Here is a 12,658-nt window from a genome sequence, read left to right as displayed (position 1 = left end):
GTTCAATCACCGGACTTTAACCTCTTAATTTTTACGTGTGGGGGATTTCAAAATCGTTGTGTACACTGAACGGGTTGCTGATGTGCGGACCCATGAACAGTGGGACCGTGGAGTATTTAACACTATTCGGCTGCAGTGTGGAACGCTCGAAACAGTGTGAACACTTGCCGGCCACTTTGAACTTTTGCAACATGGGAGAAATTAGTACCATGTCATGTTTATTGCAATGTACCAATAATAACTGTAGTTCCAGATATGTGTTGATATGTAATATTCACCTGATAATAGTTACAAAGTGATCACACTTGCCACTAAATGGAGGGTTATCTAGAGTGATCGAAAATTAACTAATTTGTTTACGGTGAAAAGATGGTACTTAGTTTATTATTACATGTATCATTTACATAACAAATCGTAATGTTGTGAAACGAGATTTTCTGTTTTTACGTCACAAGTCTTTTTGCAAATATTGCTACATACTGACCAGTTACAAGTTTTTTTTATTTACAGATGTTCGCTTGTGCGTCAGTAATTCCTGCCCACCACCTTTTACACTTTACAATAATAGTAATTCTTCTATAGAATAGAAGGAGTTGTCAAGAATAAACTTTTTCAATTTGTTTTCAAATGTTATTCTGCTGTGTGTCAGACATTTTATGTCGTTGGACAAGTGATCAGAAATTTTCGTTGCAGCATTGTGCACCCCTTTTTGTACTAAAGACAGCCTTAATATGGGGTAATGATTGTCATTTTTTCTTCTGATAGTCTAATTATGCCATCATTGTTGTTTTTGAACTTCACGAGGAAATGGACATATATTATGAAACAGTAATCAGAATGCCCAACTCCTTAAACAAATGTCTAAAAGATGATCGTGATAAGCATCGTATATTATTATTAAAGCACATTTTTGTGCATGTAAGATTTGTTTTCTTAAAGATGAGTTACCCCAGAAAATTATTCCATATAACATTATTAAATGAAAATTTGCAAAATATGTCAGCTTCCAGATTTGTCACTTGCCAAGATGTGTAATGATTCTAAGTGCAAATGTGGCAGAACTAAGTGGTTGTAGGAGTTCCAAAATGAGCTTTTCCTGTTTAAATTCTCTTCAATAGGGGCCTCTAAGAATTTAGAGGTTTCCACCCTATTTATTACTTCCATACCATGTGTTGAACTTATCATTGGCGTAGTGTTTTTTTATTGTAATTTCATTCCCCTGCCCATGGGCAGGGGAGGGCTGGCAGCAACACAGTCCACCACTCTTCAGGCACATGGTTGTACAACATAACATGAAAGGGGAATGCTTACAAAAAAGGGGGTGATAAAAGGGTGACATAAACAACACCACAAATGGAGATGATGGGGTTAAAATGTACACTAATACAGGGACATGCACAGGGGGGACAGTTAAAAAGTCAACATGAAGTTAAAAGAATGCAGCTGGTAATTCATTGTGCACTTAAAATCACAGGAGTCAAACACAAGTTAAAAGTCGGCCACAGTTTAAAAATCACACAGGGTGAGATACTTAAAAAGCTCAACCACTGGAAACAACGGAACACTCACAAAGAATTAAAACCGCTGGTAGGGACCTGCCAAGAGACTGGAGATCAGAGAGGAGGGAAAAAGAGGGGAGGGGCATGGGGCTGGTAGGAAGAGGAAGAGGGCGGGGAAGGGGGTGCACCAAGAGGCAGGAGAGGGGCAGGGCAGGAGATGAAGTGGGAAGACAAGGCAGGAGGGAGTGCAGAGACAGAGGGGGAGCACAGGAGAGAGAGGGGGTGTAGGAGGGGAAAACTGCTCAGGGGAAGGGAGGGGGAGGAGTGGAAGCCCTGAGGAGGAGGGAGGAGGAAGGTGGGATTAGAGTTGGTAGGTGGGGTAGTTGTCAGGGCGTAGCTCATCATCCAGGAGGGGTAGGTGTTGGAAGATGCGTTGGGAAAGGAGGTGGTGTAGAGATGGAGACAGGGCGGGACACAATGGTAAATGTGCGGCAATGGGTTGGGGATGGAGAAGGAGAGGGACACCAGGGGGTGGGGAGGATAGAGTCAACGGACAATATTCAGGGTGCAGATGTATTCAAGGAAAAGGAGAAGGTGGGGGAAGGGGATGAGATCATAGAGGAAGTGCATGGGGGACGGAAGGCGGATACGGAAGGCAAAGTGGAGTACATTGCTTCCTACGATTTGGAGGGCCTTATAGAACCTGGGAGGGGTGGAAATCCAAGTGACACTGGAATAACAAAGGATGGGGAGGATCAAGGATTTGTAGGCGTGAAGGATGGTATAAGGATGCCGTCCCCAGTCTGGCTGGACAGGAGTTTCAGGAGGTAGAGTCTGTTGTGGGCTTTCTGTTGGATTGTAAGGAGATGGGGAGTCCAGGTGAGATGGCGGTTGAGGGTGAGGCCAAGATATTTCAGGGTAGGAGTAAGGTGGATAGGACGGCCATAAATTGTTACGTAGATATCATGGAGATGGAAGGAGCATGTGGTGTGGCCTATGATGACTGCCTGGGTCTTGGAGGGGTCGATACGAAGGAACCACTGGTTGCACCAAGTGGTGAACTGGTCAAGGTGGGTTTGGAGGGTACGTTGGGGACCTTTGAAGGATAGGATAAAGGGCTAGGAAGGCGGTGTCAGCAGCAAATTGGAGGAGATGAAGAGGTGGGGGAAGTTTGGGCATATCAGCAGTGTACGGGAGATAGAGGAGAAAGGACATAGCCTTGGGGCACGCCAGCAGAGGGATAGAAGGTACAGGAGTTGGAATTGTGGATAGTGACATAGGAGGGACGATGGACAGGAAGGAAGCAACAAGATGGACGAAATTAATAGGGAGAGCATAGGTCTGGAGTTTCAAGAGGAGACCAGGATGCCAGACACGGTTGTAGGCATTCTGGAGGTCAAGGGAAACAAAGATAGTGGAGGGAGTAGAGTTAAGTTGGAGGGAAAGAAGGTTAGTAAGGTTAAGGAGCTGGTCGTCAGCTGAGAAGGAAGGCCGGAAGCCACACTGGGTAAGGGGAAGGAGGCGGTGGTAGTTAAGGTGATGGTAAATACAGCGAGAGAGGATGGTGTCGAAGACATTACTGAATACGGAGGTGAGGCAGATGGGACGATAGGAAGAGGTATCAGAGGGGGGTTTGTTAGATTTAGAGAACAGCAGGACACGGGAAGACTTCCACAGGTCGGGGTAAAAGCCAGTGGAGAGGAGGACGTTGTACAGAGTAGTAAGGACAGCCAGGAAGGACGGAGGGGATTCCTTGAGTTAGTGTAGTGCCATTAGATGCCTTTTTAAACTGAGAGTGAGACCATTCGTATTTGCAAGGCAGCTTCCATCCCTGCACCAGAATTTGACAATAGGGCATCTAGTTTGTGAGTTGTAACGAGCTTCTGCCAAGTAGTGATTTTTTTTTTACTGTGCGCAACTTAGTTTAAATTTCTAAAACCCTTGTGTGTTTGGGTTTCTAGTAGCCAAAGCCTCACGTTTTAATCACTGTGTAATCTAGAACCGCAGCGGACCGAAACTGGAACGGCAGCGCTCCAGCAGATCACAGTGAGCGGGAGAGGACCACAGGGGAATGCCTAGTACCACAGACGGGATTACAAACGCACCAGACCGAAGATGGAACACCCAGGAGCGTGTCTGTTGGGCGCAGACCGCAAAGAGAACACCCCGGACTGCAGCGGACGGAAAAGGGAATGGCAATGCTCCAGAAGAGCGCAGCGAGCGGGCGCGTACTGCAGAGGGAGCGCCTGGTGAAGGGAAGAGGCCTTGAGGCAACTGCGAGCAGTCTTCGCCCAAGGCCTCAGTGCAGTCGTACCTGCGAACACTCCTGCGACCTCGCAGAAGGACGTTCGCGCGCCTGTCCCAGCGGTTGCCCCAGCAGCACCGCAGGTGAAAGGTGCAAAGAAGAAAACCGCCAGGGCAGTCTTCATCGCGCAAGCGTCGCCGCGCTGCCGCGCCGAACTTTTATGTTACAGGGAGTAAGCCACTGCGGCCGGCCCAGGAGACAACGAGGGAGCCCAGCCGCGGCACCGGACTGACCCAGCGAACGACCACGCAGTACATAGGTAACGTTGCACGATACCTCACGCTAACCCCCCTCACCTTGCATGCTCTGTCGCAGCTAGCAAACCACTACTGCTCTTACTACCCGTCCTACTGTCGCAGAGGTTTTTTTCCCTTGGCGCTGGCCTTGGCACTTTTTTTCCTCTGCTCTTACAACCGCTACCCTTCGATCGCTTTCGACCACTTCTATCTCCTGATGGACCATGTTAATGAGTAGCCTTACCCAGACGCATGGATAACATCACAGCCTGCATCCTGTGACGCCTTGATTCAAAACTAACATGCATACGGAGGTGACAGTAGAACTTTTGTGTTGGTCACCACGTTGGTGCGGGCGTGGAGGGGCCCCATCCTAAAAAAAAAAAAAAAAACACCCTCGAGGAGTAGTCTCAGGTCGCACCTAATGAAGGTAACGACGCTATCGGGTGGAGAGTTGCAGGGTTTCCTTTAACAGGTCAGGCGTGCACTTCACCCAGGAAGCGGCTACTGTGGTAGCAGAGTAAGTGTGGCGTGCACGCGTTTTTTTATTTTTTAGGTTGAGGAACTCTCCCTTGGGATCAGAGATGGATTGCCTGCCGAAAAGGAAGTTACATCAGCCACATATTACCAGAGAATGCTCTTCGCCACAGAACAGAATAGTAAAGGTTAATATGATAATTGAGAACTGCAAGAGCATCCATGGTAAGGTCACAGAATTAGATTCGTTTACTGTAGGTTATAACGCCAAGATAGTATTAGGAACAGAAAGATGGTTGACACCGGAAGTGAATAGCAACGAAATTCTAAATACAGACTGTAATATTTATCGTAAGGTTAGGTTAGTCACCAGTATTTATTACCATAAACAGTGCGATGTTTACGGTAGGTTATCAAGAATTCCGAATGTGAATTAATCAGGGTGCCGTTAAGCATCAAAGATAGGTTTAAAATTGTAATCGGTTGCTTTTATAGAGCACCTGCGTCCGAAGCTGTAGTGGTAGAGCGCTTCACAGAGAACTTGCCCAAGATCATGAGTAAGTTTCCTGATCGTGCTGTTGTAATAGACAGTGACTTCAACTTTCCAGGTATAGATTGGGAGAGTCATGCTACCAAAATTGGTGCCAGAGACAGGGATTCGTGTGACGTTATTATGAATGTCTTGTCCGAAAATTACCTCAAATATAGACTTACAAAACCAACTCGTGACTGTAACGTCTTACACCTCCTAGCAACAAAGAAACCTGAAATGAACGAATCTCTAAACGCAGAGGAGGGTATCAGTCATCATTAAGCTCTGAAGGCATCTATGACTATGCATATTACAAGGAAATATGAGGAAAGGCAGCAAAATATTTTTGTTTACCAAGAGTGACAGGATACAAATTGCGGAGTATCTGAGTAGTCAGCATCAAATATTCAGCGCAGAGGAAGATGACTTGGAGCACAAAGTCAAGAAAACTGAAAAGTATCATTCAGTATGCCACAGACAATTATGTTCTGAGCAAGGTCTTAAGGGATGGGAAAGACTAACCGTGGTTCAAGAGCTGTGTTAGAGAACTCATACATAAAGAAACAGAGCTTCTATAGATATGAGTGGTGTCTGCTCTGTCGGCCATATCCGAGAGAACAGACATCATTCGCGATGTAGTAGCTAGGACATATACATGAATATCTTGGGGTGAAAAGAATGGAAAAGGGTGCGATAGCAAAAGGATAGGACGCAAAAAAATTAATTCCATCCGCACAGGGCACTGCGGCAATGTAACGGCGAGAGTTGAAAAGTTGTATCGTACCAGTATTCGATCCCGGATGCTCCGCTTGTCTAGAACGGTTGCCTTAAACTCCTAACCCATCGGAGCACGCTTTCCGTCAGATCCAAATTGCGGTGCAGCGAGCGGGAATTTGGGAACATGCGGCTGCCGGAAAGCGTGCCCGGATGGCGGAGGCGGTTAAGGCAACAGGGCTAGAGAGGCTGAGCATCTGATTTCGAGTCCAGGTCCGACACAAATTCTCAGCTCTCGATGATACATTGACGACATCCTCTGTATGGCTGGAAGTGTCTGTATCCTTCCTAGCTCTTCCCCATCCTGTTTCCTTTCCGTTTCCTTCAGCCCAAAATATTCAAAGAGAGTTTCAATGAAGATTCAAGATAAGTCTAAACCTAGCTTACAAACAAAAGCTGAACGAATCGAAAACGGTAGTAAGGAGAACAATGAGGGGAGCATCCAGAGACTTTGAAAGTAAAATTTTGTCAATCGATCTGAATGAAAACTCTAAGAGATTTTGGTGTTATGTTAAATCAGTATGCAATTCGAAAGCCTTTTTCATTCACTCAGACACCATACTGGCACTAAAACGGAAGATAACAGAGAGAAGGCAGAAATAATTAATTCAGTCTTCCGAATTTCAATCATCATACGAACTTCGAAATAGCAGATATTGAGCTAACTGATCACGAAACAGAAAAATAACTACGATAGTTTATTGGAGGAAAGCCATCAGACCAGATGAGATATCTGTAAGATTCTACAGAGATCATGCGAAAGAAACTGCTCCCCTTCTAATAGCATTTTACGTTGACGCCTTGTTCCTCGACTCCCGGGAGACGTTTGATACTGTCCCACACAACTGTTTATGGGAAAGACATAAGAGACTATCGTGTTTCGGTCCAGATTTGCGACTGCATTCAAGACTTCCTCGCAGACTGAACTCAACACGTCGCTCTTAATGGAACAACTCAACTGATGTAGCTGTAATTTCGAGAAAGTGTGATAGTGTAACACCACAACTCTGTGGATGATCATACATTTTCTACGTGTTTTACTAAGTTTGTTTCACTAGTTGTGCTGAATATTATTCCTGTGAATACATTGTCAAGTTACAAATGATATTTGTTATTTAAGACAATACGCATGGAATATTAACATTTTGTAAGTATACACGCTGGCCCAGTAGGGGAAAAGCTATTGTCAAAGAGTATAATAAATTGTAAATGCATTATAGCTGGGAGTGCGAGCGCGCCAAAAAAGTAGCAGTTCGGAGTTGCGATGAGACTGTTGTTGTCGCTGGTTGTGTGTATTCGCCTATGAGGCTATGCAAAAGTACGGGGATAAAAAGTCAGTTTCCGAAGTGCGAAGCAGTGAAAACCGAAATGGTTGTTTTGGCGGATGGTTAATATGGGCAAGCTATGTGTGTGGCGTTTATTGGGGACAGTACAAATGCAGCAAGAGTAATTCACTTAACATCAAGAGTACCGTGGGCCTTGTTATTGGCTATGGTATGGCAAGAAGATCAACCTGTGCTCTATTTTACCGCTAAATGAAGCCACTCGACAAACCAACGGCATCATAAAGTTAAGTAAGACTTTTATAATTAGAAGTTTTATAGACTGACGAGCGTAGTTGAAATTTTATTGTTTAAATAACATTGTTTTCTTGCATATTGTCACATAAATAGTTTTTCTAAGTCGTTATTGAAGCAGTATCCATCCTATCCCTTTGTACGAACCGAGATAATCAGAAAATGAACTGAAAATGAAGTGAACATTAATTTATTAGATTATCAAAACTGGCTCTGAGCACTATGGGACTTGACTGCTAAGGTCATCCGTCCCCTATAACTTAGAACTACTTAAACCTAACTAACCTAAGGGCATCACACACAGCCATGCCCGAGGCAGGATTCGAACCTGCGACCGTAGCGTATTAGATTATCAAAACATATTTTTCCAACTTTTGGACAATTACGTAATAATGAAATATTTGGCTGCAGTATGAATAATGCCAGAAATAGAATGATGCAAAAGCCAGTATTAATTCATTTACTAAAAACAGAGTATCTTTTACAATAAAAAATTGGTAGTAAAAACTTTATGTAACTTGGACACTGAATTTCACCGTCAAAGCACAGTTTCTAATTTATAGCTTGTGGCATAATTTATAACTTTTATTAAAAATAAATATCAGAGTAACTGCTAGGTATATGACAGTCCTTACCAATGGGTAAATTCAAACAGTCTTTCTGCTTGCTACAATTACGACAGTCAATTTTACGGTGAGTAATGTACCGAAAAGTTTCTGTCCACAATCAGTAAACAATCTTATTTTAATTGATCTTTGAAAATTAATATAATATGTTGCATGTGTTTGCTGTTTTACTATTATCTGGCTACTCTGACATGTGTGGTGTGAAGTACCTGAAAGTGTGCGTTAGGTGCTGTTCTTACGTCATGACGCCAATAACTATTCGTACATAAGATTGCTTACGAGTATAAAGTTCGATTTCAACGTAATTATTCTTGTTCCGGTGAGGAAATAGCGACCGTTGGTTATTTTCATTAATGACATACTTTGAGAACCTTTTCTCCAAATTTTCCGAAACTACTGTTAATTAAAAATTAGTTTACGTAATAAAAAATATAAAGTTAACCTAAGTTTGTTTTTAATCGTCATTGCTACAGTACTGAGCAGTAGCGATTCGGTTATGACCTCATCTAATTCTCTGGGTTTTGCATCATTCTTCGTAGTAGATGCCTTTTCCCCCCAGATTAGGGACTTTAGGTACACGGTCATACAGAAAAGCCTAATTAGCTGGAGAGGTAGAAGGGTTATAGGGTTATAATAGGACTGTTAATTTTAACAATATATATAAATTATCTAGTAGAATGCGTCGGAAGCTCTTTGAGGCGGGATTGTCTGTAAGATAACGCTTTGCAGAAGGAGCTGCAGAGGATTCATGAATGGTGCAGGGACTGTCAGTTGAGGCCCTCAACGTAAATAAATGTAACATATTGCGCATACCTAGGATACAAAATCCACTCCTGTACAACTACGCTGTTGATGACAAATTTCTGGAAACTGTAACCATGTATAATATCTGGGGGTATCTATTCGGAGCGACCTTAAATGAAATGACCACATAAAACAAATGATAGGAAAAGTAGACGCGAGACTGAGTTTCATAGGCAGAGTCTTGAGGAAATTTAATTCACCCACTAAAGAAGTGACTTACTTGTTCGTCTGATTCCTGAGTATTGTTCACGGATCTGGGACCGTTACAAGGTAGGGCTGAGAGAAGAGACAGAGAAGATCTAACAAGTGTGACGCGTTTCATCACACCTTGTAGCAGGTGCGAGAGCGTTACAGAGATGCTCAACAGCTGCAGTGGTAGATGCTTCAAGAGGCGTTGGACATCACGAAGAAGTTTACTACTCAAATTTCGAAAGAATAATTTCCTGAAATAACCGAACAACATATTACTTCCTTCTACATACGTCTCGCGAAATGACCACAACGAGAAAACTCGAGAAATAAGAGCTTCCCACTCACCATTCGCGAATGGAGCAGGAAAATGGGGATCAGTTAGTGCTACCATAAGTGCCCTCTGCCAAGCACGATCAGGTGCGGAATTTTTATGTAGTTGTAGATGCAGAAAACCAATCAATGATACTTTTAAGAAAATAGTTTACCATTTCCTCTGTTACCGTATGTATGCTTGAGCTGATTACAATACTAATATCGTCTGGAAAAAGAACTAATTGTGCTTGCTGTGTATTAGACGGAGGATGGTTTGCATGTATGAGGAACAAAAGTGGAGCTAAGATTGAGCCTTGGGGAGCTCCATACATGATTTCTCGCCAGTCAGAAGAATCTCCCCTGATTACATAGACTGAATTAATAAGTATAACTTTATACATTTTTTTCTGTTAGGTTTGACAATACCCATTGGGTACCTACATCATCAATCCCATAAAACCTCAGTTTATCTAGAATAGCTATGGAATAGCTGTACGATTTCTTGCAAAATATGTCGAAGAACTTGCCCCTCTGTTAGCAAGAGTTAATATTAAATAGAGCTCTTAGAGACTGGACAAACGAACAGGTGAGTCTTGTCTTCAAGAAGGGCTGTCAGACAAAGGCACATAACAGCAGGACTACATCGATGAAGTCAATGCCTTTTAATAGTACGTAAGACGTTTTATACTCGCGTATTACATAGTCGCATGAGATCAGCAGAATGTTTTCGCGACTGGAAGTAATTTTCACGATTTCTCCTTGTCTGTTGGAATCCATCAAATAACTCCTATGATCGATCGACCATCGATTTGCCCAGCTACATGTTCTGCCCATCTCTATTTCATTCTCTTTAGTGGAGTAACTATACAATCTATTCCAGTCATTTTCCCGTTTCATTTGTTTGTTTTCATGCCTCTTTTAGTAATTCACAATATCCATTTCTCCACTACCATAATTAAAAATGGTAATATACATTGTAAGCTTTCCTTTTCAGACACGTACTAAGTCTGTTTTAGAAAACCCTATTTAGTTAACCAAAAGACATCAGGCTACTGTTTAATTCTTTGCTGTCCATACTGTCATTGTCCTCAGCTACTCTAAATTCACACTTATCAGCTAGTTCTTTGAGTTAGTGCTGTCTAGGACCATTTCTCTCCGAAATTATTTAAGTCTGATTTTTAGGTAAACTATGATGCTAGCTCTATCATGCTTATCATCACTAGATATAAACAATTTGAAGGTGATTCAGTTGATGAAAAGTATCCGGAAACCCTCACAATGTAGAATTGACAACTAGACGTCACGAGAAGTGGACTTGCTAGTATGAAAGGAAGCGAGGAGTGCTGTGTTGTCAGTAGAGAAGCAGCAACAGTAGAATGAGTTTATCAGGAGAACTCAGTGAGTTTGAACATGCCCTATTCATCGGATGCCCCATGAGTAACAAATCCTTCAGGAACATTTCAGTCTTTCTGAAGCTGCGCAAGTTGACTGATGGAGACGCGATACTGAAATGGAAACGTGAAGGAGCAGCCACAAATAATCAAGATCATGTACAGGGACCATAGAGCACTGCGGAGGGTGTACGTAAAAAAGTTGCGTAAAATAAGTGGAAGGAATCACTTGCGAGCTATGAAGTGCTGTTAGCCATCCGGCTACCACAGTGCCTGTGTACAGGAAATTAAAAAGTATGGAGTACACAGTTCGACCGGCACTTTGTAAGCGATGCGTAAGGTGGTGTAAACAGCGACGCCACTGGACAGTGGATGCTAGAAACAAATGATCTGGAGTGATGAATCATACTGTACCCCATGGCAATTCTGTGAAAGGATTTGGATTTTACGAATGCCTGGAGAAATCATAGAACAGTTACAGCTGCCTACAAGATTATCCACCACAGAGAATACTGTTCAAACAAACGAAATCATATCAGTCATTTCGCACGTCGAGAAAGACACATTATTGCATAATTTTCGGTAAGGCGTCTGAGAGCTTCGTAAATCATTGTGAAAAATATTCACACATGGTTTTTTTACTAAACATGGTTTGGATCATTTATGGCAGGCAGATTGCGTGGACATGAGGCAATATTAGGGCAAATAAAGGTTTTAGATATACAGCAACAGAAAAAAAAACCCAAAACATAACTGACGCACAGTAATGAAATTTTAGGAATACATTATTCTACGTAATATATTTAAGTGATTAAAGTTGCAAGATCACAGGTTAATAAAAGCGTGAGATAAGCCATTGCAGATGTGAAATGCTGGTACATTAATAACCGGTGAAACCGCCAGAATGTTGAATGCAAGCATGAAAAGGTGCACGAATTGTGTTACAGGTGTCAGTTGTCAGTTTTCAGGATTGATCTGCATGCCTGTCAGTCAATACAGAGATGGTTAATGCTGTTTGTGGATAATACTGGAGTTGTTGTCCGATGGTATTCCACACTGCTTGATTGGAGACAGGTCTGGTGATCAATTAGGCCAAGGCAACATGTCGACACTCTGTAGAGCATGTTTAGTTACAACAGCAGTATGTTGGCACACTTTATTCTGTTAGAAACTATCCCCTGGAATGGCAGAATCACCAGACCTACATACAATTTTGCAGTCAGGGTGCATGGGATAGCCACTGGAGTACTTCTGCTGTCACACAAAATGGCTTCCTGGACCATAGCTCCAGGTGTAGGTCCCAGTGTGTCCATCACGCAGACGAGTCGGTTGCAGCCTATCAGCTGGCCTCCTCCTGACAAACACAGCCATCACTGCCACCTAGGCAGAACCATCTTTCATCAGAAAACACAACAGACATCCACTGTGCCCTCCAATGAGCTTTCGCTTGACGCCACTGACATCACAAATGGCTGTTGTCTGGGTCGGTGAAATGCATGCTGCAGAGCATCTGGCTTGAGCAGTCCTTTAAGTAACCGATTTGTAACAGTTCATTGGTCCTTGTGGCGACAACTGCTGTTCAAATTGCTGCCGCAGATGCAATACAAAGCGCTAGAGCCAAACATCAAGCACAACAGTCTTCCGTTTCACTAGTGGCATGCGACTGTTTGGAGCCTAGTCCCATTGCCACTTCATATTCCTGTGACCAATGCTGCCAGCAATTATGCACAGTTGCTACATTCCTGCCAAGTCTTTTTGCAATTTCACAGAAAAAACATTCAGCTTCTCTTACCCCTATGACATGACCTCAATCAGACAGGTGTCTTTTCTCACCTTAAAGACATTCTTGACTAACATCAACTCACCAGTCTCAAAGGTAACTAATGCTCACGACTGTTACAGCGTCTATTTAAAGCAAACCTAATTTGCATCC

This window comes from Schistocerca americana, chromosome 3 (genome assembly GCF_021461395.2).
Source record: "Schistocerca americana isolate TAMUIC-IGC-003095 chromosome 3, iqSchAmer2.1, whole genome shotgun sequence".
NCBI lineage: Eukaryota > Metazoa > Arthropoda > Insecta > Orthoptera > Acrididae > Schistocerca > Schistocerca americana.
The sequence above is the reverse complement of the archived record's forward strand: the minus strand, read 5'-3'. Positions refer to the sequence as shown.